The following is a 5,597-nucleotide window of genomic DNA, read 5'->3' as shown; positions in this document are numbered from 1 at the left end:
TCTTTTTCCTGCATGCAAACGAAGAACAAGCAAGAAACTAAGATTGCAGTCTGGATATTGCGAATATAAGAGGAAAGATTTATTGATGAAGGTGGGGTTATGTGACGCCTTTGTCTGGTCGTGGAACACAAACGAACAACGCAAAGTTGCAGCTATGGCGAACTTGTAATATAAATAAAACCCAAGTCTAAACGGCGCCCTAAGGGCTGTATATATGGGGGAAAGAGGAGGAATTTCATGACCCCTTGGAGGAGGAGTCCGAAACTGACCCTAACTCAGTTTCCCCACACACACACACTCTAAAAATAGCCTATAATGTGGTATTTCGAAATTACGTGGGCCTAGCGCAAAAATAAGGTGGCGCATGCTAGCAGTCCCCGGCAACAACACTAGAAAAATGTTGTTGACGTGTTCCTGACTTGATGCCTCTAGGGCAACGGAGCCAGAACTGCTCCCAGTTGCTCAACAATTAGCAATTGTCTTGCAATGGCCCACCAGCGCGTGGGTTCGCGGCAGTTTTTGAGGGTAGAGTATTCAAACCAAATTTGTTGGTTCGCCCGACAAGAAGTGAAAGGATACTCTCAAGTATTAGCAGCTGAATGTGTCGGATTCAACCGCACCTGAAAGATTAGTATCTGCAACCAAAGTATCAGTAGCAAAGTAGTATGATACCAACGGTGCCAGAAACGATCTGTTTACGGCAGACTATTCCTAATTGTTGTATCAATGGCGCCAGAAGTTGCCCGTGGACGGGAAATATTCTTTCCCGGCAACGGTGCGAGAAAAAGTATTGTAGCAGGTAGCAGCAGTGTAACGAGTAACAGCAGTGGCAAGGAACAACAGTAGTGACAGCAGTAGCAAGTAGCAACAGTAGCAAGTAACAACAGTAGCAAGTAGCAGCAGAGCAAAGCAAGTAACAACAACGGCAACAGTAGTAACAGCATGTTGGAAATATGCCCTAGAGGCAATAATAAATTAGTTATTATTATATTTCTTAGTTCATGATAATCTTTTATTATCCATGCTATAATTGTATTGATAGGAAACACAATACTTGTGTGGATACATAGACAAAACACTGTCCCTAGTAAGCCTCTAGTTGACTAGCTTGTTGATCAAAGATGGTCAAGGTTTCCTGGCCATAGGCAAGTGTTGTCACTTGATAACGGGATCACATCATTAGGAGAATCATGTGATGGACTAGACCCAAACTAAAAGACATAGCATGTTGATCGTGTCATTTTTTTGCTACTGTTTTCTGCGTGTCAAGTATTTGTTCCTATGACCATGAGATCATATAACTCATGGACACCGGAGGAATGTTTTGTGTGTATCAAACGTCGCAACGTAACTGGGTGACTATAAAGATGCTCTACAGGTATCTCCGAAGGTGTTCGTTGAGTTAGTATGGATCGAGACTGGGATTTGTCACTCCGTGTGACGGAGAGGTATCTCGGGGCCCACTCGGTAATACAACATCACACACAAGCCTTGCAAGCAATGTGACTTAGTGTAAGTTACGGGATCTTGTATTACGGAATGAGTAAAGAGACTTGCCGGTAAACGAGATTGAAATAGGTATGCGGATACTGACGATCGAATCTCGGGCAAGTAACATACCGAAGGACAAAGGGAATGACATACAGGATTATATGAATCCTTGGCACTGAGGTTCAAACGATAAGATCTTCGTAGAATATGTAGGATCCAATATGGGCATCCAGGTCCAGCTATTGGATATTGACCGAGGAGTCTCTCGGGTCATGTCTACATAGTTCTCGAACCCGCAGGGTCTGCACACTTAAGGTTCGACGTTGTTTTATGCGTATTTGAGTTATATGGTTGGTTACCGAATGTTGTTCGGAGTCCCGGATGAGATCACGGACGTCACGAGGGTTTCCGGAATGGTCCGGAAACAAAGATTGATATATAGGATGACCTCATTTGATTACCGGAAGGTTTTCGGAGTTACCGGGAATGTACCGGGAATGACGAATGGGTTCCGGGAGTTCACCGGGGGGGGGGGGCACCCACCCCGGGGAGGCCCATGGGTGTTTGGGGTGCCGCACCAGCCCTTAGTGGGCTGGTGAGACAGCCCAAGAGAGGCCTATGTGCATAAGAAAGAAAATCAAAGAGGAAAGGAAAAAAAAGAAGGAGGTGGGAAAGGGAAGAAGGACTCCACCTTCCAAACCAAGTGGATTTCGGTTTGGGAGGGGGAGACCTTCCCCCTTGGCTCGGCCGACTCCCTTGGGAGTCCTTGGACCCCAAGGCAAGTCTCCCCCCTCCTCCTCCTATATATAGTGGGGTTTTAGGGCTGATTTGAGACGACTTTTCCACGGCAGCCCGACCACATACCTCCACGGTTTTTCCTCTAGATCGCGTTTCTGCGGAGCTCGGGCGGAGCCCTGCTGAGGCAAGGTCATCACCAACCTCCGGAGCGCCGTCACGCTGCCGGAGAACTCTTCTACCTCTTCGTCTCTCTTGCTGGATCAAGAAGGCCGAGATCATCGTCGAGCTGTACGTGTGCTGAACGCGGAGGTGCCGTCCGTTCGGCACTAGATCGTGGGACTGATCGCGGGATAGTTCGCGGGGCGGATCGAGGGACGTGAGGACGTTCCACTACATCAACCGCGTTCACTAACGCTTCTGCTGTACGGTCTACAAGGGTACATAGATCACACATCCCCTCTCGTAGATGGACATCACCATGATAGGTCTTCGTGCGCGTAGGAAATTTTTTGTTTCCCATGCGACGTTCCCCAACAGTGGCATCATGAGCTAGGTTCATGCGTAGATGTCTTCTCGAGTAGAACACAAAAGTTTTTGTGGGCGGTGATGTGCATTTTTCTGCCCTCCTTAGTCTTTTCTTGATTCCGCGGTATTGTTGGATCGAAGCGGCTCGGACCGACATTACTCGTACGCTTACGAGAGACTGGTTTCATCGCTATGAGTAACTCCGTTGCTCAAAGATGACTGGCGGGTGTCAGTTTCTCCAACTTTAGTTGAATCGGATTTTACCGAGGAGGTCCTTGGATGAGGTTAAATAGCAACTCATATATATCCGTTGTGGTGTTTGCGTAAGTAAGATGCGATCCTACTAGATACCCATGGTCACCACGTAAAACATGCAACATCAAAATTAGAGGACGTCTAACTTGTTTTTGCAGGGTATGCTTGTGATATGATATGGCCAACGATGTGATGTGATATATTGGATGTATGAGATGATCATGTTGTAATAGTTAATATCGACTTGCACGTCGATGGTACGACAACCGCCAGGAGCCATAGGGTTGTCTTTAAACTAACGTTTGTGCTTGCAGATGCGTTTACTATTTTGCGAGGACGTAGCTTTAGCAGTAATAGCATGAGTAGCACGACAACCCCGATGGCGACACGTTGATGGAGATCATGATGATGGAGATCATGGTGTGACGCCGGTGACAAGAAGATCGTGCCGGTGCTTTGGTGATGGAGATTAAGAAGCACAAGATGATGGCCATATCATGTCACTTATGAATTGCATGTGATGTTAATCCTTTTATGCACCTTATTTTGCGTAGAACGACGGTAGCATTATGAGGTGATCTCTCACTAAAATTTCAAGACGAAATTGTGTTCTCCCCGACTATGCACCGTTGTGACAGTTCGTCGTTTCGAGACACCACGTGATGATCGGGTGTGATAGACTCAACATTCACATACAACGGGTGCAAAACAGTTGCGCACGCGGAACACTCGGGTTAAGCTTGACGAGCCTAGCATGTGCAGACATGGCCTCGGAACACATGAGACCGAAAGGTCGAGCATGAATCGTATAGTTGATATGATTAGCATAGAGATGCTTACCACTAAAACTATTCTCGACTCACGTGATGATCGGACTTGAGATAGTGGATTTGGATCATGTACCACTCAAATGACTAGAGAGATGTACTTTTTGAGTGGGAGTTGTTAAGTAATATGATTAATTGAACTAATTGTCATGAACATAGTCTAATGGTCTTTGCGAATTACGATGTAGCTTGCGCTATAGCTCTACTATTTTTTATATGTTCCTAGAGAAAATTTAGTTGAAAGTTGATAGTAGCAAACTTTGCAGACCGAGTCTGTAAAACCGAGGATTGTCCTCGTTGCTGCACAGAAGGCTTATGTCCTTAATGCACCACTCGGTGTGCTGCACCTCGAGCGTCGTCTGTGGATGCTGTGAACATCCGACATACATGTTTTCTGATGACTACACGATAGTTCAGTACAAAATACTTAATGGCTTAGAAACAAGGCACCGAAAACGTTGTAAAACGTCACGGAACATAAGTGATGTTCTAAAGAGATGAAATTGTGATTTCATGCTTGTGCCCTTGTTAAGAGGTACGAGACCTCCAACAAGATTCTTTGTCCACAAAGTAAAGGAGAAAAGCTCAATCGTTGAGCGTGTGCTCAGATTGTCTTTGTACGACAATCGCTTGAATCAAGTGGGAGTTAATCTTCCAGATGAGATAGTGATGGTTCTCCAAAGTCACTGCCACCAAGCTGTGAGAGCTTCGTGATGAACTATAACATATCAAGGATAGATACAATGATCCTTGAGCGATTCGCGATGTTTGACACTGCGAAAGTAGAAATCAAGAAGGAGCATCAATAGTTGATGGTTTGTAAAACCACTAAGTTTCAAGAAAGGGAAGGGCTAGAAGGGATACTTCGTGAAACGGCAAAACAGTTGCTGCACTAATGAAGAGACCCAAGATTAAACCCAAACCCGAGACTAAGTGCTTCTGTAATGAGGGGAACAGTCACTGAGGCGGAGCAACTCTAGATACTTGGTAGATAAGAAGGCTGGCAAAAGTCGAAAGAAGTGTATTTGATATACATGATGTTGAGGTGTACTTTACTAGTACTCCTAGTAGCATGAGGGTATTGGATACCGGTTCGGTTGCTAAGTGATTAGTAACATGAAATGAAAGCTACGGCATAAATGGAGATTAGCTAAAGGCGAGGTGACAATACGTGTTGGAAGTGTTTCCAAGGTTGATATGATCAAACGTCGCACGCTCCCTCTACCATCGGGATTGGTGTTAAACCTAAATAATTGTTATGTGGTGCTTGCGTTAAGCATGAACATGATTGGATCGTGTTTATTGCAATACGATTATTCATTTAAAGAGAATAATGGTTACTCTATTTTCTTGAATATTCACCTTCAATGGTTTATTGAATCTCGATCGTAGTGTTACACATGTTCATGATATTGGTGCCAAAAGATACGAGTTAATGATGATAGTACCACTTACTTGTGGCACTGCCGCTTGAGTCATGTTAGTATAAATTGCATGAAAAGGCTCCATGCTGATGGATCTTTGTACTCACCTGATTTCGAATCACTAGTGACATGCAAATCATACCACATGAGCAAGGCCTTGTTTTCATTGAGATGAAAGAAGATAGTAACTTGTTGGAAGTGATACATTTTGATGAATGCAGTCCAATGGGTGCTGAGGCACGCAGTGGATATCATTATGTTCTTACTTCACTGACGATTTGAGTAGATACAGGAGTATTTACTTAATGAATCACAAGTCTGAAATGTTGAAAAGTTC

The sequence above is a fragment of the Hordeum vulgare genome, chromosome 5H (assembly GCF_904849725.1).
Source record: "Hordeum vulgare subsp. vulgare chromosome 5H, MorexV3_pseudomolecules_assembly, whole genome shotgun sequence".
NCBI lineage: Eukaryota > Viridiplantae > Streptophyta > Magnoliopsida > Poales > Poaceae > Hordeum > Hordeum vulgare.
Note: the sequence above shows the minus strand (reverse complement) of the source record.